The following is a 23,059-nucleotide window of genomic DNA, read 5'->3' as shown; positions in this document are numbered from 1 at the left end:
TGCGACCTTTAGACTCCCATCAGCTACTAATCCATCATCAAACACCACAAATAAATAAGTAGGGACTGGCGAAGAACCACAGCAAGTATACAGAGATGACAATGTGCTGTTGCATGTGTGTGGTCAATGTGAAAATATATAGATGACTGTGTGTGTATGTGTGTGTGGTCAGTGTGCAAAAGAGTGTGTGTGTCTGAGGAGATGTGTGGGAGTAAGAGTATAATTGTTTGTGTATGTGTGTGTGAAAGAGGGAAAGAGAAAGACTGACTCTGTGTGTGTGTGTGTGTGTGTGTGTGTGTGTGTGTGTGTGTGTGTGTGTGTGTGTGTGTGTGTGTGTGTGTGTGTGTGTGTGTGTGTGTGTGTCTGTGTGTGTATATATATAAGAGTGCAGCAGTTTATCTAGAATGTTAATGCTGCATAAGTTCACCCTGCTACTGTTAACTAAAGACAACCCCATAATCATCACACACACACACTCACACACTCACTCACTCACTCACTCACTCACTCACTCACTCACTCACTCACTCACTCACTCACTCACTCACTCACTCACTCACTCACTCACTCACTCACTCACTCACTCACTCACTCACAAGACAAGAAGTCAGCTCAGCTGAACTGTGGCACTGGATGATGATGTCATCATATTAGCAAGTGAGGCTGTCGTCCAAAACAGGAAGTTAATGCACACTAATGCTGACACAGCAACAACATAAATAACCACAAACCTACACTCACTGCATCACAGTAAAGCCAAAAAAGAAGGGAGACTGTGTGTGTGTGTGTGTGTGTGTGTGTGTGTGTGTGTGTGTGTGTGTGTGTGTGTGTGTGTGTGTACGTGTACAGAAGAAAGGACCTAATACTCCAATACACCAAAGCTTCTAGTTCCTCTATCCTTCTCTCTTACACAGCATCCCATCATCATGTCTGTGTGTGTGTGTGTGTGTGTGTGTGTGTGTGTGTGTGTTCATGTGTGAAGGAGTCTCTGTCCTTCAGCCAGTAAGGCAGGGGTGGGCAATTAATTTTTACAAGGGGCCACATGAGAAACCTGAATTGTGTCAGAGGGCCACACCAACGATAATATTTTAGGGATGCACCGAAATGAAAATTCTTGCCCGAAACCAGAAACCAAAAACCAAAAATGAGGAAACCAAGGCCAAAACTGAAACACAAAAAGAAAAGATTGTCAATTTTTAGAACCATTGCATTTATGGCTATAAATGAGTACTAACCTCACTAAAATCAATGCATTGCAATTCAAAGAATAAATCAATTACAAAAGTGTTTTATTTATTATAAATTATTGTTATTTATTTGTTTCCATTCATAGTATTGACAGACAGGCAGCGGTCAATTATTAGCAGCGGTCTGTTAAACGAAAATAATTGACCGCTGAACATTTGGAAGCCCATTCAAGTGAATGAAAGGTTCTAATCTACAGCATTAAGAAGAGCTGTGTAATAAATAATATTATATTATAATAATGATTATTTTCGGGATCCACGGGGAATGTTTCAAAGATCAACCCGTCGAGCCACTAGAGACCACTGATCTAAGGCAATGAATAGCATCATTTTTTGTGTGTTATGCCTTTTGCCTCGGCACCATCACTGGAAAACTTTCCTGCCTTTTCAAAAACGTCCTCTACAGACGGAGTGCGCATGCTCGGATCGACTTTACTTTTCTGCGCCGCGTTCTTCTCATATTTAGAATGGCAATCGGGATGTTTGGATTTCAGGTGATAAATTAAACCCGACTTGGAGAAACTCTTTGCAGAAACACCCCCTCTTCGAATTTTAGCATTACATGTTTTGCAAATCGCTATCCGCACACCGCAGACATGTTGCTCTTATCCAGATAACCGTGTGCTGCTGCGCTTTTTTATTGCGTCATTACAATTGTGTTTCTGCCGTGTTGTTTCGGTGATTTAGGTATTTCGGGCGAAAATTTTCGGTGGCTGAATTTTCGGTGCATCCCTGTAATTTATGATTGGCCTCACGGCCGTAGTTTGCCCAGGTCTGCAGTAAGGCTTTGTGCAGACTGTATTACATTTCAATCTATTTATTTCCTGTTCATGTGCCTGCTTTACTGCCGAGTCTTACAGTCTCACACACACACACACACACACACACACACACACACACACACACACACACACACGGCTTGCTGCGTGTTTAAACGGTTATGTTTTTATCCACTCAAATAAAAAGGAACGACTGATGTTGCAAAATAGAGTTGAGTAAAAAGGAAGATATTTGACTTTGGAATGTAGTGAAGTTGAAGTCAAATGGAAATTCTTCAGTAAAGTACAAATATGCAAAAAAGCTGCTTAAGTACAGTAACGAATTACATTCACTTCCCTACTGTTCACCACTGTGCCTCATATCACAGAAAAAAAAAAACCACACACTGGAAGAGCAGCTATGCTCTGTGTGTGTGTGTGTGTGTGTGTGTGTGTGTGTGTGTGTGTGTGTGTGTGTGTGTGTGTGTGCATTCTATTGGAATGTAAGGTATTTGACCTTGACTCCTCCTAATGACGAGTTAAAGTGGTGATCTCTCTTTCCTTCTCTTTCTTTTTCTTTCTCTCTCTCTTATATTCTATCTGTCTCTGTGTCTGTTTAATTTTTCTCTCTAACTTTCCATCCCTCTCTCACTTTCTCTCTACCTCTCTCACTTTCCATCCCTCGCTCACTTTTCATTCCTCTCTCACTTTTCATCCCTCTCTTGCACTTTCTCTCTACCTCTCTCACTTTCCATCCCTCTATCACTGTCTCTCTATTTGTCTCACTTTACATCCCTCTCTTTGATTCTCTTTCTCTTATTCTCCCTCTCTGTTTTCCTTTCTCACTTTCCATCGCTATCTTTCTTTCTCTCTGATTATCTCTCTCTCACTCTTTCTGTCTCTGTCATTTTACATCTCTCTCTCTCTCTCTTTAATTCTCTTACTTTCCATTCCTTTTTCTGTCTTGCTTCCATCACTCTCTCTCTCCTATTTTTTCTTTCTCTGTGTTTATGTCTCTCTCTCTCTCTCTCTCTCACACACACACACACACACACACACACACAGCTTATCAGTATTTCCAGGGTTTGTTCTCTATCTCCTTAAGTTTACACCCTCCTATCAGCACCTTTCAAAACATAAGCCCTAGCAACACACACACACACACACACACACACACACACACACACACACACACACACACACACAATGTATGATAACATCAAGCTTGACCTTATAAAGCAGCAGCTCACAGAAACGCACACACAGCACTTGTTCACGCGACCATGAAAACTTCCAGAAGAGTTGAGAAGATAAGAAGAGCAATGTGTCCAAAAAGAACAGAACTGGAAAAAATGAACAGTCTAGAATTTTTTTATTAAGGTTTTATTTTAACAGAGAACGACAGAATATAAAAAAAAAAATTATTATTCAATAATCCAATAATTTCATTCAAACCTCTCCTGCACCATGGGAAAGACCGAGGAGCTGTCAAAGGACGTCAGGGACGAGATTGTGGACTTGCACAGGGCTGGAATGGGCTACAAGACCATCAGATTGTTGTCGTATCTGGTCATCGTTTTTGGTCATTGTCATGCTGGAAGACCCGTCCACCACCAATCTTCAGTGTTCTGGCTGGGGCCAGGAGGTTCTCACCCAAGATTCTACAGTGCATGGGCTCTGTTTATGTGGTGACGTCTTCCTGTACCCTTAGCAGAGAAACAGTCCAAAAGCAGAATGTTTCCTCCTCCATGTTTGACAGTGGGGACGGTGTTCTTAGGGTCATGTTTAGCATTTCTTTGCCTCCAAACACGGCGAGTCGAGTTGAGCTCAATTTTGCTCTCATCTGACCACATCGTATTCTCCCAAGTCTTCTCTGAATCATTTAGGTGCTCAATGGCAAACTTCAGACGGGTCTGTTCATGTGCGTTCTCGAGCAGAGGGTCCTCGGGGTGTTACCATTGGTTTTCTTGGTGACTGTGGTTGCAGCTCCTTTGAGGTCATTAACAAACCCCTCACGTGTAATTCTGCACTGATCCCTCAACTTTCTCAGAATCATCTTCACCCCATGAGGTGAGATTTTGCGTGGAGCTCCAGAGCGAGGGCGATTGACTTATGTATTTCTTCCATTTTCTAACTGTCATGCCAACAATGGCCTCTTTCTCAATAAGCTTCTTGCTGATGGTCTTGTAGCCCATTCCAGCTTTGTGCAGGTCTACAATCTTGTCTCTCATGTCCTTTGACAGATCTTTGTTCTCACCCATGGTGGTGGAGAGGTTTAAATGGAAGAGGTGGATTCTTTGTCTGGTGTCTTTTATTCACATAATGAGTTAATATTACAAGTTCTTTCTTAAAGAGACAGGATTTGTTTTTGGTTATGAAATGCCACCTGTGCCACAAGCCATGAAATTTCCGCGCTGTTAGGTTGCAGTCAACTGGAAATGGTATTTTTGTAAAAAAAACGAGGTCTGCAGACGCAACAAAAGCTCAGACAGGAAACGTTAGATCACGCAATCTCAGTGTGTAGGATATGAGATATTAAGTCATAATTATGAGATAAGTCGTAATTATGAGTTACTAAGTCGTAACTATGAGATCCTTTCTGTGATTTTTTTTTCTCTTTGTGAATGCAAAGAGCTTCCGTAACAATAGGCACTGAAAAATAACTGAATAAATAGGTGTGTGTGTGTGTGTGTGTGTGTGTGTGTTTGTGCACCTGGAAAAAAGGACACGACTCTGAATGCCGCGCGGGTGTGTGTGTGTGTGTGTGTGTGCCAAGCTTTTGAAACACTAGTATAAACTGTGTGCACAGTTGCCTTCCCACTCGATTCCTCTCACTCGAAGCTTAGTCATTCTTACAAGCGGTCAAATGTGTGTGTGCAATCAAACCGAGATTGGAGTGTGAGATGGAGGTTGAGCAGAGCGGAGCTGCTGTAATACTACGCAATACAAACACCACCTGCTCGAGCCCATTCACACACTCGTGCGTGCGCACGCGTGTCCGTCACGATGCACGACGCGTCTCTGGGTTTTCTACCACACACAGTAACACGCTGACTCGAGGCGCCGTCACCGCCACATGGACATTACATGGTCCTATCCGGAAAACTGATTCATAAAGTTTGCACAGTTTATCGTGTTGGACTGAGGCGAGACGTCAGACTCCGGTTCTGTGACACCACACTGAACGAGTTCACAAAAAAAGGTCTGATGTGTAATGCAAATTAAAATCGAAGTGGGCAGAGACTATTGACTGTTGTGCCATTCATTCTTTTCTTAGGAAGAACTGAAGCAAATCAGGTGAACAACTGAATTTTGTGTTCGGGGGAAGGTGAAGAAGGAGGTGAAAAAGAAGAATATAAAAACAAGAAGAAAAAAAAAGTTGAAGGAAAAGAGGAAGGAGGAGAACAGCAAGAGGGCGGAGAGAAAGAAGAAAAAGGAGATGAAACAAAAAAAGGAAGGAAGAATAAAGGAAGAAGAATAAGAAGACGACGGCGGCGGCGAACAGGAAGGTGAAAAAGAAGGTGTCTGTGCATCACAAGTTCGTATCCCAGCTTTTCTGCAGGAAGTTCAAAACCCCCAAAAAATGATGCCCTTAATTCCCCTGTCAATCACAGCAATGTTTAGCCAATCCTAGACTACCATAACCTCATGTATGTAGAAGAGGGCAGATAGCGCTTTCTTACAACAGACTTGCGCATTACTGTGACGCAGTACGAGCAGACATTGTCTTCAAAAAGAGGACATTTTGATTGTCTTCAAGTGTCTACTTGTCTTTTTAATTTTTCGATTTTTTTGTCTCATGTTCCCCATTCCAAAGAAATAAAATTATTTCTGCCTTTAGTGATATTAAATAGATATTTATGTGCATTACTGCACTCCCCGTATCACAAAAAGTCACTAGTCAGTGTTCAGGCGAATGTCTGAATGTGGAATAAGTCAGTGTAAAATCTGATTAGACACACGTAACATCAGTAACAGGAAACAGAGCGTAACAGCTTGTCTGATGATGATCGTATTACATGACATGCACTCTTCCTTTATGCAGAGCTCATTTATTGTTGGTCCTGGACAGTGTGTAAAAATTATTCAATAAATAATAACAATAATACTGAGCTAGATTTGGCAAAAATGGTTATAAAACCTACAGATAACATTGTACACATTATTTACTGAATGATATAATCACATAACATCAAGACCATGATGCATTTTTTTGAGATTACTTTATTTGTGTTTGACCTTTTTGAAAATGTAAACTGTCCTGAATCTGAGTCTCTCTCTCTCATATATATATATATATATATATATATATATATCCTAATTTCCGGACTATTAAACGCACTCAAATATAAGCCGCACCCACTGAATTTTACAAGGATTTTTATTTTGAACATAAATAAGCCGCACCTGTCTATAAGCCGCACCTGTCTATAAGCCGCACCTGTCTATAAGCCGCAGGTGTCTACACTGAAACTAATGAACTTTACACAGGCTTTAATGAAAGACAGTGTCTGTTACACGGCTTGTATCTAAACAGTAGCCTACCAAGAAAGTCATTGTTCACTGTCTTCCTCCTTCCTTTCACAATTATTTCTCTCGAGAGTTTATCTTTAGGCATCGTCGTGCGTTTAAAAATCACGATCGGTGAAGCTTTTCTCCCGATGCTGTGCAGCTCAGAACACAGGTGAAGTGTGTTTTCATGCCCGGTTGTTTTCAGCGTGACGAATGATTTGCATTTCCTGTAGACAGTCCGAGTGAGCGGCAGGTCAAACGTCAGAGGAACATCATCCATATTTATGATGTGGTGCGGCCCGATTCAGTGGGAGGGCACCTGATTTAATATAAAGAGTTTCATTGGTTCACCTGAACCCGTTCAGCAATTTCATTGGTCTAATGTTATGGGGTTCAGTTTTTTGGCATGAAGCTTGTGAAACCGGGGAAAACCCGTAAAAATCCATAAATTAGCCACTTCATTGTTTAAGCCGAGGGGTTCAAAGCGTGGGGAAAAAAAATCTGTATAAAATCTGTATCACTATGTGCATTTTGAACAATTATTCCCTATTTGTTGTTACAAAAACCTAGGAATCTATAGATTACCCTTCCAGACAGTATTATCTCCTCTGCATTGCATTGAACACTGTCCTATCAATATGTCGAATTGTATTTTAATACAAAAAGAAATAAATGGACCGATTTCTACCTCCTTCAGTCAACAGGCTTCGGCTGCAGCCCTTTCATCCTTCGACGCATTAAAATTCAGAATGAGCAGCTAATGTGGTTGCCATGCTGCTTATTTAATACCATGACAACAGGACAGAATAATGGCACTCGTTAAACTCGGAGAGACTGAGCCGCTGCAGAATCGCAGCGTGCCATTGAAATGAGAAAATGCTACTAAATGACGGTTTCAGAAAGATTTCGCAGAAATCTATAAACTTTTCGAGATTTCAGGCAGCACTAATGATGCAAGACGAATGAGGTCTAATTAGGTCTTACGGTATTTGGCAGATGCCCTCATCCACAGAGTTACAATTAACTCATTCATACAGCTGAGGGCCTTGCTCAAGGGCCCGGCAGTGGCAGCTAAATTGGGGTGGGATTTGAATTAATGACCAGAAGTGTAACATCTTAACCATTGTGCTATTCTTAAGAGACCAAGACCTTTCAACATGAAGCAAAGCACACTAGACTTCAAAACCAAGAACCAATTCAGTAATAAGTGTATAAAATTGATATTTACAAAGTTAATCAGTATCAAGGTATTTACTATTAGATTAATCGGAATAGTAAATTAATATAAAGCGGTATAAAGTAAATGCGAAATTATTATTAAGTAAACTCCAGGCTTTGACTGAGCCAATGTTATATATAATCAACTTTGGCACTGTAACGTAACTCAGAGTTAGATTGGTTTGATCAAATATAAAAAAAAATTACAACTTCAAAATTTTTAGTTTAATTCCTTTTCATTTAGTTTTTTTTTTCTAAGCAATTAAAAATAAAGCTCACATTGATTCTGCATTATGGTTGCTTGAGCTACATTTCCATTATATATGTAATAATTAAATAATGTGTATTATATGATCAGTTCGCTCACTGCACCACGCTGCCTCAGATCTTCCAGCACTGCTCGACTGGTCCCACCATCTCCCAGGGGACGAAGTAGTTCACACATCAAGACTCTTTTCTGTTCTGGTACCGAGGTGGTGGAATGAACGACAGCTGAATGCCTACCTCCTCCTGAAACACTTAAACTAGCACTAATGTTCCTTCTTTATGTTTTTGAGAAGGAGAGTTCTAGGCAGATGGTGTCCAAAATTTGCAACCTAGTGAACCAATGTTGTTTAATTAATTGATAGAAGAACAAAGCACTCTTGTACGTCGCTCTGGATGAGGCTGTGCGTAAAAGCGTTGCGTTCACGTTCATTTTATACCAATTAATACTGGTTTATCAAATGCTGAATGTTTGGGCTTGTGCAATTTTCCGAAGAAGGATCTCAAGAAATATCAGAACTCTGATATGTGCAGCTGATAAGATTCTGAGGAATCTTGAAGATGTAATAACCAAGGGGAGTAATCTTACGCAAGGAAGTGCAAGACATTCATTTGTCTCATACAAAAAAATGAGAGAATATCATCTAAGGCAGTTACGACCCAATGGTTTAATGGGATATTTGGTCTAAATAATGAACCCACTGATTAAACAATACCCAGAATGCACAACATTGTATAGTGCCTCAGTTCGTACATACTTTCAGTTGTTTAGTCAAGGCAAATTGCACTTCCCATGGCTAAAATTAAGACAGTCATTTTAGAAAGAAAAATAAATAAAACACTCTATAATTTCGGATCCGGTAATGAAAGTTCGGCCAATTACGACGAGGTGAAAATTTAATATCAGCGCACGCCTGCTCCCGTATCGCTGAAACTAATTTCCTCATATTAAAAAGCTTTTAGAAAAGAAACAAGAAGGAGGAAATGAAGGGAATAAAATTGCCTTCTGGAAGGATAATCTTCCCTCTGAAAGCTGTCAGTGTTTTTTTTGGTGAATCCAAGATGGCATGATTTACATTCATCCAGTCTGCTGTGAGAAACCTGCAGCTCTGGCAGAATCGACTCATCACGATATTCTACTCCCATTAGATCAAAACCACTGGCACAAAATATATACAACTTCATTTAGTAACCTTCTAGATTTTCATGTAACAAGTTTGATGGGTTAAAAACAACACTAAAACAAATGTCAGACACAATGTCTGGTAAAAAAAATTATTAGAAAATTATTATTAATTATATAGTCCTGTATTTTCCGGACTATAAGCCTTTACTTTTTTCCCAAGCTTTGAACCCCGCGGCTTAAACAATGAAGCGGCTAATTTATGGATTTTTACGGGTTTTTCCCGGTTTCACAAACTTCATGACAAAAAACTGAACCCCATAACATTAGACCAATGAAATTGCTGAACGGGTTCAGGTGAACCAATGAAACTCTTTATATTAAATCAGATGCGCTCCCACTGAATCGGGCCGCACCACATCATAAATATGGATGATGTTCCTCTGACGTTTGACCTGCCGCTCACTCGGACTGTCTACAGGAAATGCGAATCATTCGTCACGCTGAAAACAACCGGGCATGAAAACACACTTCACCTGTGTTCTGAGCTGCACGGCATCGGGAGAAAAGATTCACCGATGGTGATTTTTAAACGCACGACGATGCCAAAAGATAAACTCCCGAGAGAAATAGTTGTGAAAGGAAGGAGGAAGACAGTGAATAATGAATTTCTTGGTAGGCTACTGTTTAGATACAAGCCGTGTAACAGACACTGTCTTTCATTAAAGCCTGTGTAAAATCCATTAGTTTCACTGTAGACACCTGCGGCTTATACACAGGTGCGGCTTATTTATGTTCAAAATAAAAATCTTTGTCAAATTCAGTGGGTGGGGCTTTTATTTGGGTGCGTTTAATAGTCCGGAAATTACTGGTAGACAGTATGCCTTGATACAGTCTTTTTTAGGGTTTCCTGTAGTGTGTGCTTGGTAAAGCATTGCATCCTTGATACTTCCATACACTATATGTATGTTTATACTATTTTACTAAATTGAGTATTATAGTATTATAGTATGTCTTCTCAAGGGACAATATTATATAGACAATAGTGGCTGTAGAGTTATTTTGAGAGGACAGTAAATCTGTACTGCTTTACAGGCTGCACATTGACAAGTTTCATTTCTATAGTATTGTCGCTTGAAAAGATATAGTAAAATTGCTGAAATGTGAGATCACGTACGTAAAGATATATGGACCTGACTTTTGCAGCCATATGTGTTTCTTCCCCCAAACTGTTAACACAAACATGGAAGCACACAATTGTATTGGACAACTTTGGATGCAGTAGCATGAAATATTCCATTCACAAATTCCAGCATGACAATGCTCCTGTGCACAAAACCAGATCCATGAAGATATCCTTTCCATGGGTTTGAGTGAAAGATCTCTAAAAGAGAAAGAGCTCTAAACCTTATTTAACACCTTTATTTAACACCCTCCTCATCCCACCAACATCAGTACCTGACTTTACTAACACCCATGTGGATGAACGAATCCACACATCTCCACTAACACACTCCACATTCTAGTGGAACATCTTCCCAGAAACGTTTAGCTTGTTTTAATAGCAAATGAGATGTTTAAAAACCCCAACAATTTATGGTCAGGTGTCCACAGACCTTTGTACACATAGTGTATTTATTTGAGTGGGAGTGGGACGTGTATATCAAAAACATTCAAACCAGCAAAAAATCTTCTGTGTCCAGACCAATACTCAGAAAATGACAAGGGGAAAAAATTAACTTGGAATATTTAATTATATGTTTTTTAGTTGACAATATGCGTATTTATTTGTATACAGTAGCTATGCAGTACAAGACCGCTAATGTCTTTAGATTTTTCCAGTGTAAACAGTTGCATTGAAGCAAAACCAATCATTGATACAATACTTTTTGTGTGTGTATACACACACATACACATATACACACACACATATTATATATATATATATATATATATATATATATATATATATATATATATATGTATGTACAGTATATAGACACACAGATGAAGATGGATAGATAGACAGACAGACAGACATTTTTCCCGGTATTACTGCATATGTGCAAGACCGAGGAATATGTCTAATGTTATGGGGTTCCGTTTTTTGGCTTGAAGTTTGTTGAACCGGGAAAAACCCTGGAAAAATTCATGAAGAAAAAAAGAAAAAAGTAGCGGCTTATAGTCCGAAAAATACGGTATAATAAAATATACTGAAAAAGTTCATTTTTTTCACCTTGTAATTTTTGGGACACAGAAGATTTTTTTTGCTTTTTTTTTTTGCTTATTTGAATATACGAGGTGTTTTGATATACACCTCACACTCTATGTATGTATATACTCTCTCACTTACTCTCGTTCTCTCTCTCTCTCTCTCTCTTTCTCTCTCTCTCTCTCTCTCCTCTCTTCTCTCAGTAATACAGTATGCTAATTGCAGGACTCAAGCCAGTGGGTGTCGGTTCCAGCAATCTGAGCTCTATAATGTAAAAGACGAAGGCAGACACATCTTTCTTTCTGGAATTACACGGATGATCTCACTGAGAGGAGACGCCACAGTTGGGTACACGCTGACTCTGCACTACGCAAGGCTGATTTCGCTGTTAGTACTTAAAAATAAATAAATAAATAAATAAGAGCGCACTACTGTTTATTTTATCAACTACACAACAGTGCTTCGTGGATTTCCTGTGTGAAAATACAACGCACAAATACAGTGCAATGCATCATGATTTCTTACATTTTCTGTGTAAAGAGCTTCATTTAGAGGAGAGGATTCTCCAGTGTCAGCACTTTGTTTCTGATTCATTTTAGCATCTGTGAATTCAAACATTAAATATTATGATAAACAGATAGAAAGTGGTGAGCGATAATCCTTAATAATACATGACCGTTCAATGTACAGTATAAGAATGTACACTATGAAGTCTAAAGTTTGTACACACTTCAGCACCACACCCATTCTTCCATTCCATCTACCATCTAAATATTATTCTGCTATTAGAGCATAAGTGAAGTCAAACTCTGGTGTTGGGTGTGGAGTCTGGGGTTTAGAAGGTTTTGTGCAGGATTAGGGATGGGATTAGGGATGGTTAGATCCCCTGATTTGCATCGGTGCGTCGGCATAAAAGTTGTGATGCATCGATTTGCAAACGTCATTTACACACGCCATTTTTAACCCAGCCATTAGGGGGGCACAAGCCAGTGTACTCTTAGTGCCGGTCCCAAGCCCGGGTAAATGGGGAGGGTTGCGTTAGGAAGGGCATCCAGCGTAAAACATGTGCCAAGTCAAATATGCGGATCACAAATGAGAATTTCATACCGGATCGGTCGAGGCCCGGGTTAACAACGACCACCACAGGTATCGTTAGCTGACAGGGTACCGGTGGAAATTGGGCTACTGTTGGCCGAAGGAGGAGAAGGAGAGGAGGAAGGCGTCTACAGAGACGGCAGGAAAAGGAGCAGTGTAGGAGAGTAGAGGTTCGGGTTGGTACTTTAAATGTTGGTACTATGACGGGTAAAGGGAGAGAGATAGCTGATATGATGGAGAGGAGAAAGGTAAATGTGTTGTGTGTTCAGGAGACCAAGTGGAAAGGGAGTAAGGCCAGGAACATTGGAGGTGGGTATAAACTGTTTTATCATGGTGTGGATGGGAAGAGAAATGGTGTAGGGGTGATTCTGAAGGACAGTAAGAGTGTAGTGGAGGTGAAGAGAGTTTCTGATAGGGTGATGATCGTGAAGGTGGAAGTTGAAGGGATGATGATAAATGTCATTAGTGCCTATGCTCCACAAGTTGGCTGTGAGATGGAGGAGAAGGAAAGATTCTGGAGTGAATTAGATGAAGTGGTAGATGGTGTACCTAGGAAAGAACGATTGGTGATTGGGGCAGACTTTAATGGGCATGTAGGTGAAGGGAACAGAGGTGATGAGGAGGTGATGGGTAGGTATGGTTTTAAGGAGAGGAATGTGGAAGGGCAGATGGTGGTAGATTTTGCTAAAAGGATGGAAATGGCAGTGGTGAACACGTATTTTAAGAAGAAGGAGGATCATAGGGTGACGTATAAGAGTGGAGGAAGGTGCACACAGGTGGATTATCTTCTGAGTAGGAGACGCAACATGAAGGAGATTGGAGACTGTAAGGTGTTGGCGGGGGACAGTGTAGCTAGACAGCATCGGATGGTGGTCTGTAGGATGGTTTTGGAGGCGAAGAAGAAGAGGAGGAAAGTAAGGTTTGAAAGAAGAATAAGATGGTGGAAACTGAAGGAGGAAGAGTGTAGTGTGAGGTTCAGGGAAGAGGTCAGACAGGGGCTTGGTGGTGGTAAAGAGGTGCCGGATGATTGGGCAACTACTGCAGGAGTGATGAGGGAGGCAGCTAGAAAAGTACTTGGTGTGACATCTGGAAATAGAAAGCAAGACGTGGTGGTGGAATGAGGAAGTGCAGGAGAGCATTAGGGGAAAGAGATTGGCAAAACAGAAGTGGGATCGACAGAGTGATGAGAAAAGTAGGCAGGAGTACAAGGAGATGCGGCAGCAGGTTAAAAGGGATGTGGCGAAAGCCAAGGAAAAGGCATATGAGGAACTGTATAAGAGGTTGGACACTAAGGAAGGAGAAAAGGATTTATACCGATTGGCCAAGCAGAGGGACCGAGCTGGGAAGGATGTACTGCAAGTTAGAGCAATAAAGGATGGAGAGGGAAATGTGTTGACTAGTGAGGAGAGTGTGTTGAGAAGGTGGAGGGAGTATTTTGAGCAGCTGATGAATGAGGAAAATCAGAGAGAGAGAAGGTTGGAGGATGTGGAGTTGGTGAAGCAGGATGTAGATAGGATTAGTAAGGAGGAAGTGAGAGCAGCGATTAAGAGGATGAAGAATGGAAAGTCGGTTGGACCAGATGACATACCGGTAGAAGCGTGGAGATGTTTAGGAGAGATGGCAGTGGAGTTTTTAACCAGATTGTTTAACAGGATTCTGGAAGGGGAGAGGATGCCTGAGGAATGGAGAAGGAGTGTGCTGGTACCGATCTTTAAGCATAAGGGAGATGTGCAGACCTGCAGTAACTACAGGGGAATTAAGTTGATCAGTCACACCATGAAGTTATGGGAAAGAGTAGTGGAAGCCAGGCTGAGAGAAGAGGTGACCATCTGTGAGCAACAGTATGGTTTCATGCCGAGGAAGAGCACCACAGATGCCTTATTTGCTTTGAGGATGTTGATGGAGAAGTATAGAGAAGGACAGAAGGAGCTGCATTGTGTATTTGTGGATTTAGAGAAAGCGTACGACAGGGTGCCGAGAGAGGAGTTGTGGTATTGTATGAGTAAATCAGGTGTGTCAGAGAAGTATGTGAGGGTGGTGCAGGACATGTATGAGGACAGTGTGACGGCAGTAAAGTGTGCAGTAGGTACGACAGACTGGTTCAGGGTGAAGGTTGGACTGCATCAAGGATCGGCCCTGAGCCCTTTCCTGTTTGCAGTGGTGATGGACAGGTTGACGGACGAGGTCAGACAGGAGTCTCCCTGGACTATGATGTTTGCAGATGATATTGTGATTTGTGGTGAGAGTAGAGAGCAGGTTGAGAAGAGCCTGGAGAGGTGGAGATATGCGCTGGAGAGAAGGGGAATGAAAGTCAGTAGGAGTAAGACAGAGTACATGTGTGTGAATGAGAGGGAGGGCAGTGGAGTGATGCGGTTGCAGGGAGAAGAGGTGGAGAAGGTGGAGGAGTTCAGGTACCTGGGGTCAACAGTGCAAAGTAATGGAAAGTGTGTTAGGGAAGTAAAGAAAAGAGTGCAGGCAGGGTGGAGTGGGTGGAGAAGAGTGACAGGAGTGATTTGTGATAGAAGAGTATCTGCAAGAATGAAAGGGAAAGTTTATAGGACTGTGGTGAGACCTGCGATGTTGTATGGATTAGAGACAGTGGCATTGAGTAAAAGACAGGAGGTGGAGCTGGAGGTAGCAGAGCTGAAGATGTTGAGGTTTTCGTTGGGAGTGACGAGGATGGACAAGATTAGAAATGAGTTTATTAGAGGGACAGCACATGTAGGATGTTTTGGTGACAAGGTGAGGGAGGCGAGATTGAGATGGTTTGGACATGTGCAGAGAAGGGACATGAATTATATTGGTAGAAAAATGCTGAAGATGGAGCCACCAGGTAGGAGGAAAAGAGGAAGGCCAAGGAGGAGGTTCATGGATGTGGTGAGGGAAGACATGCAGGTAGTTGGTGTAAAAGAGGCAGATATAGAGGACAGGGTGGTATGGAGACGGATGATCCGCTGTGGCGACCCCTAATGGGAGCAGCCGAAAGAAGAAGAAGAAGATTTACACGCCATTTTTATCGTGATGCATCGTTTTGAACATATTTGCATTTATTTATATAAAAAATCATCAGTAGATGCCCGATACTTTTATTATTTAAAAAGTGACCAATAATTTGTGACCAATATTTTATATGTAGATCGAATTTCTCCTTGTGAATATGACGAGGTAACAGTACGGAGACCGAGGCGTGTCCTGAAAGATACATGGAATACAGATTAACATGGCAGAGGTAGAGCTGCATCTTCTTGGAGACAGAACATCTGGTTTTATTTCATCTTTTATCTGCACTATAAAGGTGTGTTTGTGAAGGAGCCATGTGTTAGAAGTCAGAAGACACTTGAGTAAATTGATGGTTTGCTGTCTGTCTGTAACATTTTGAGTTGCATCGTATTGAATTGAATGGTATTGCGTTGAATCGAATCAAATCGCGCTGCATCGCATTATGGGGGAATCATAGCGCATCGGTAGCTGCTTCATACGTATCTTTTATGTATTGTATTGTTGGCTGTGCATCGAGATGCAAAATGCATTGGCCTCAGTTATGAAGATCCACATTTCCTGCTGGCAAATCTGTACACAAAGGAAAACCCTGAGTTGGATGATCTTTTGAAAAGGTCTCATGGCAACAAACGAGTCTTAAATCCGAGACCCTGATCTCCCACAATGCACTGCATGTTTAGCTGCAGGTCTCAGACAGCCAACTGCGCCGGTCTAAACGCTCGGGCTGATTCAAAGCTTTGAACCCAAACACACTCTGATTGCCCCCCATCCCCGACCCCCCATGGATTAGCTCTTAAACACTAATGCTAGTGGGCATCGAGTAACATGGCAACTCGGCTGTGCCACAAAGCAGTGGCGAGTGCTGAAAAATTAATGAGCGAGACTGGCTCTTCAGAGAGATTTGACCTCAAAAAAGAGGTGGGAAGGAAAAACGATATCAAAGCCTGTCGCGCAAACCACCCCCTATTAAACGCATGCTTGCTTACACACACACACACACACACACACACACACACACACCCCAAACCCTCTTAAAGTGGCAGTGGCGTGTGGAACCCACATATGGCTGTGAAAATCAAAACTAAGAGGCCATTATACTACATTAGAGCGTTTACAAATCAAATTCACACGAGCAGAAAAAGCACTTACTACCTCACTATTCCACTGGGAGTGCGTGTATACACACACACACACACACACACACACACACACACACACACACACACACACACACACACACACACACACACCCACACAGAAAACGCAATTCAAACTCATAATCCACTTTTCGAGATCAGGCGAGGTCTGTCTACAGAATACTAAAACACCTCAGCAGGTTGTAATACTGATTTATTGCACCGCATCCGGAATCTGTCGTGAAAAATCAAAATGAATTTCTATCATTTTAAACCCTCGCTTTCTTTTCTTTCTTTCTTTTTTTGAAATATCCGCTTATCTAAAGAGAATGAAAAGTCTGGCCAGGGGTTAACCGCTGCGATTCTTCCCACAATCCGTCAGGCGCCACGTTAATAAAGGAGAGGGGGATTTCGAGATAAAATGGGGGCGACGTCAAGCTTAAAGCAGAGGCACTTGAAGCCAATTTTGGGGGTGTGGGCAAATGGGTACAGCAAATTGTAAATAACAAATTGGTATCTGCTGGATAAAAATGGGGACCATTAGGATTAGGGATGTAATGATTCACCAAACTCATCGCATGATACGATTTACGATTCTGGATTGACGATAAGATTTTCTCGTTATATTTTTTGTTGTTTTGATTTTTTTTTTTTATTAGAATTTAAGATAAAACATCAATCAAAAAGTAGCCTTTTAATATTTTTCAGACAAAACCATTTGAATGCTAGACATTTTTTTGTAAAATATATTTCATATCAAAAAACAATCAATTCTAATTGTAAAACAAATAAATGAATAATAATTTTAAAAAATTATAATAATAAATAAAGCTCCAATGGGTTAGACCAGTAGTTGAAATCCTTCCTTTTATACAGCAGAAAAAAGCATTGTATGGTTTTGCCATTAAAACAGACGCACGTTGTAATCGTGTTATATGTGTTAGGCGTTTTGTGTTATGCAATCAATGTTGTTCATTTTAGGATTGGCTGGGAAATGTTTACTGGTCAAGAGATACTCTTCCTTGACCAGTGTTTAACTTATGGGGAAAACATATATAGCAATAACAGATCACTTTGGTTGTCATTTATATGGTATTTACTCCTCAAACCTTTTGAACTATAAACACCAGAAGAACAACAGTTAGATAGACATGTATAACCGGTTGAGGAAGACTCAGATGGATGAAGATGGACAGGAAAAGGTACATACCTATATGGTTGAAAAAGTTTATACCATCAACTTTCTTTTCTATTGTTCAAAATAAGTTATTTGTGTGAATGAATTTCAGGTTGGTGGTTCTGAGATTTTACATGAGACTACTTCTTCTTCTTCTTCTTCTTTCGGCTGCTCCCATTAGGGGTCGCCACAGCGGATCATCCGTCTCCATACCACCCTGTCCTCTATATCTGCCTCTTTTACACCAACTACCTGCATGTCTTCCCTCACCACATCCATGAACCTCCTCCTTGGCCTTCCTCTTTTCCGGTACATGAGACTTATTACATTCAATTATAAAAAAAAATGTAAAAAAAAATAAATAAAAAAATCTATTTTTAGTGAGGTTTGGCTAAGTAATAGCATAATTTACATGAAGACAGAGATGACTGGAGCTTCTCAGTATACTGATTATTTATACATCATGTTTGTTGTTTTGTCCGTTTCCAGCTCGCTGCTTTCATTTTTAGTCTTCCGGAAAAAGCCAAAATGAAGCAATACAAAAAATTCATCACGATTCGTTTTAACATCTCGACCGACTTTAATAGTCACGTATTTTCATCGATTTTGCACCGTTAAACGTTACAACCCTCAACAGGACACCGTTCGGCCTCTTCACTGGCGTACTCCGAAATCTAGTGACGCGTCTTTGCGGAATTGTGGAAAACATAACAGCAGCAACGCTATAGGATAGTTTTGGAAGCGGAAATATGAACATTACACCCTTGTGGCTGAATGGATCTTCACAAATCTCTTCAAAATCTAGTGGAACATCTTTCCAAAAGAGTGGAGATTATTAAAGGGGCAAATGGAGACAATGTGGAATGGGATGTTCAATCTTATGGTCAGGTGTCCACAAACTTTTGGCAATATAGTGTATCTAATGGACTAAAGCTCACATTAACACACTTCATCTCTCTCTCTTTCTCTCTCTCTCTCACACACACACACACACTCACACACAATAGGTGTATATGGTTTCATTTTTCATCATTAAGCTTGACACAAGTGATAACAGAAGAAGGTACATGGTTCCTACAATCACCGGATAGAATAAAACGCATTGCAGAGCACAGATGCTAACAGCTGCAAGGCGCAGACGCACCAGGACAATTAATCACACTATTGTGGATCTGTCGTGTGTAAATTCGGTATCGTGTTTTTTTGGATACGTCATGCAGCAGCTGTTGCTCTTTCAAATCCACTCGACAAACTCGGTGCTGGTCGGGAAACAACGCTGTACACTGGTTTATGGTACGGTTTCACTGTTTCCGTGCAAAATCGGAATGTTTCTTAAGAGTAAAAGATAAAATAACCAAATAAGGTTTCTATAGTTTAATAAATGAGTATACTGGGAAAATAATAAGGCAACGTTTCTAAACCGCTCACCGCATTCACAACAGACTGATCGTTACAAACATGGCAGTACAGATTTACTGTCCTTCTTGAAACAACGCAACATACAGACATTATTGTCAAAATAGCTTTCAAAATAAAGTTTCCACAGAGCTTCACTTCTTCCACATTTGTTATGTTACAGCCAGTGTTGTCCTCGTTACTAAGAAATAGTAACTAGTTACAGTTACTCGTTACTTCATTCAAAAAGTGAAAACTGTTACTTTTGATTATTTACACCAAAAATTAATGCGGTACTGTTAAAAGTAACTTTTTAGTTCTTTTTTTTAAAGAACCTTCTTTAATGTTCCCATTAATGCCTTTTTATGCGTTCTGGTCTACAAACACAAAACTGACTTAAACACACAGTAATTTTTAAACACTATTTTATTAAAGTCAGAGCAGCACAAACTGAATATATCACAAGGATTTCTGAAATAAATAACAAAACAAGCTGAATAATATATTCACAATCAAAAGCTAAAGTGGATTCTGCATCATAAAAGCTGTTGTGTTGAGCTCTTAAACATGTTCCTTTCACAGCTGAAGTATGAAAACTATCAACAGTGTAGTTTCTGGAGGAGCTTTGACAGATTGGAGTTGCTGTTTATCGCAGTAGATACGAGCTTCGAGCCAGAAAAGCTTACATTTGACTAAAACGTTTTTGTCTTCCACTTTGAGAAACTCGTCTTGCTGTCGCCTCGACTCGCCATTACTGCCGCACAGACCTGAATAAACAGAGACACGCCCACAGTGCGTCTTCTTTATGTTTACAGTGGTTTATCCACCAATCCTACAATGCGTCTCTGCTGTAAACAGGTCAGACTGTAATCTACACTTCAGCCCAATTTCATTCATTTATAAAAGTAACGGGTAACGAACCATACGCTAACGAAGTTACTTTATTTAAAAAAGTTATGCAGTACAGTATTAGTTACTGTCAAAAGTAACTGCGTTACAGTAACGCGTTAAACACTGTTTACAGCATTATTCCAAAATAGATTACATTCATTATTTTCCTCAATATTCTACTAACAAAACCCAATAATGACGCCGTGGAAGAAGTTTGTTTGAAATCTTTGCAAATGTATTAATAATAAAAAACAAAAATCACATGTACATTAGTTTTCACAGCCTTTGCCATGACACTCAAAATTGAACTCAGGTGCATTCTGTTTCCACTGATCATCCTTGAGATGTTTCTACAACTTGATTGGAGTCCACTTGTGGTAAATCCAGATGATTGGACATGTGGAAAGGTCTATAGAAGGTCCCACAGTGCAGGTCAGAGCACAAACCAAGCCATGAAGTCCAAGGAATTGTCTGTAGACCTCAGAGACAGGATTGTGTCGAGGCACAGATCTGGGGAAGGGGACAAACATTTCTGCAGCATCAAATGTCCCAATGAGCACAGTGGCCTCCATCATCTGTTAATGGAAGAAGTTTGGAACCACCAGGACTCTTACTAAAGCAGAGCCACCTGGCCAAACTGAGCGATCACGGGATCACGGACCGTCAGAGAGATGACCAAAAACCCGATTATCACATGATGCTAGAGAACCTTCCAGAAGAACAACCCTCTCTGCAGCACTCCACCAGTCAGGCCTGTATGGTAAAGTGGCCAGACGGAAGCTACTCCTCAGTAAAAGGCACATGACCGCCCGTCTGGAGTTTACCAAAAGGCACCTAAAGGACTCTCAGACCATGAGAAACCAAGACTGATGATCTTGATCTGAATGCCAAGCATCATGTCTGAAGGAAACCAGGCACCGCTAATCACCTGGCCAATACCATCCCTACAGTGAAGCATGGTGGTGGCAGCATCATGCTGTGGAGATGTTTTTAGCAGCAGGAACTTGAAAAATTGTTGGGATCAAAGGGAAAGATAAATGCAGCAATGTACAGGGACGTCCTTGATTAAAACCTGCTCCAGAGCACTTTGGACCTCAGACTGGGGCAATGATTCATCTTCCGACAGGACAACTACTCAGAGCACACACTTTACATAACAAAGGAGTGGCTACGGGACTCTGTGAATGTCTTTGAGTGGCTCAGAGCTCAGACTTGAACCTGATTGAACATCTCTGGAGAGATTTGAAAATAGCTGTGCACTGACACTTCCCATCCAACCTGATAGAACTTGAGACGTTCCGCAAAGAAGAATAAGAGAAACTGCCCAAAAATACGTGTCAGGTTTGTAGCATCAAACTCAAAAAGACTAGAGGCTGAAATTGGTGCCAAATGAGCTTCAACTGTGAATGTACTTATGAACGTGATTTTATTTTATTTTTTTCATTTCGTACATTAAATACATTTGGATAGAAAGATTTGAAACAAACTTTTTCCACGTTGTCATTATGTGATATTGTTTGTAGAATTTTGAGGAAAATAATGAATTTAATCCATTCTGGAATTAGGCTGTAACGTAACAAATAGTGGAAACAGGAACTCTGTGCAGGGAATGAACTCACACTTGGGATCACTTTTTTTTTTTTTTTTTTTACTACTTTAACATAAACATCCGGAGACCAAACAATGCGCAGGAAACAACGACCGAAGACGTGCATCCTGTCTAATGTTTCATTTGGGAGAACGATGTTTCGATGTTTGTGCCTGAGACACCCGTTATCTCTATAAACATTCATGAATTATACATTAAATATTCATTTTAATAAGGTCATGCAGTACATTTATCTTCATATGTGCAATATTGTGAGAAAAACATTATACCTGTACAGTACAATTCTTCCTCTGCATATTCCAGCGATGTTAAGAGGCAGGGAGAATGTTTGGGTGTGCAACCACGATGCAGCACCTCGGAAGCATAGAAGATTAAGGGCCTTGTTTAAGGGCCCAAAAGTGGCAGCTTGGCATTAATGAGGCTCAAACCCCCAAACTTTCAAACATTGTAGCTGTTTAACACATTGTATGAACAGTGTAAATTAGCACTAGACTGCAATTACGACCTCATGATAATAACATTCACATCATGTGCAGAATTCAGGAGAAGATTCCTTGGAGAAGGAGTCCTCGGAGCCATTGCGGGTCGGTTTGAACGGAAACGTCACTACGAGTGAAGAAAGTTGGGCATGCTACACTGTTACACACAAAGTTAATCTGTTGTAAAAATGTTCTATTTTTATTATTGTAAAGATTGCCATTTTTAATGCAGCTCTTTTCGTCACTGAAACACAGACTTGTGAGTCCCTGTAATGTAGTAATACTTGTGTATATTGAGAGTAAGAGAGAGAGGACACGGTATATAGGGGTGATGGAGTGTGTGTGTGGGCGTCTCATTAATATCTACTAGTCACGACTACAGGCTCATTTTATTTTTTTTGCACTCACACACACACACGCGCGCACACACACACTGCACCACACACTATTTAACCCAAACACTTGTGTGAGAGATAATGGAGTTATGGTCTCTGTGAATGCTAGCGAATAAAGGTGTGGCTTATAATGGAGTGCTGAATATAAAGGCGTGGCTTCCGCATATGCTTATAATGTCAAAGTGGCCTAAGAAAAGAGGGGTGACTTCTTTATTTAAATAATAGAGGTGTGGCCTCTAAACTATAATAATAGAGGCGTGGCCTCTGAACACTAATGATAGAAACATAATAAATAATAAAAGTGATGGAGCCTAATAAACAAAATGAGGTGTGACGGTATATATATTACCGTTTAATAGTCCAGAAATTACCGTACACATATATATATATATATATATATATATATATATATATATATATATATATATATATTATATATATATATATATATATATATATATATATACCGTAATTTCTGGACTATTAAACGCACCCAAATATAAACCACACCCACTAAATTTGACAAAGATTTTTATTTTGAACATAAA

General features: G+C 40.5%; 1 protein-coding gene and 1 long non-coding RNA gene across 2 annotated transcripts in view; one reads left to right on the top strand and one right to left on the bottom strand.

Annotated features, from left to right (window-relative positions):
• rps6ka1 (ribosomal protein S6 kinase a, polypeptide 1) overlaps window positions 1–23,059 on the bottom strand; it is a 97,126-nt gene that overhangs the window by 50,591 nt on the left and 23,476 nt on the right. The gene's annotated exons all lie outside the window — the stretch shown is intronic.
• Window positions 17,192–22,550, top strand: LOC310727978. Its single transcript, XR_014534152.1, has 4 exons — window positions 17,192–17,839; window positions 18,421–19,324; window positions 20,162–21,024; window positions 21,127–22,550. It is a non-coding gene; the product is annotated as an uncharacterized lncRNA (long non-coding RNA).

This window comes from Silurus aristotelis, assembly GCF_946808225.1.
Source record: "Silurus aristotelis genome assembly, chromosome: 6".
Classification (NCBI taxonomy): domain Eukaryota; kingdom Metazoa; phylum Chordata; class Actinopteri; order Siluriformes; family Siluridae; genus Silurus; species Silurus aristotelis.
The sequence above is the reverse complement of the archived record's forward strand: the minus strand, read 5'-3'. Positions and strand labels throughout refer to the sequence as shown.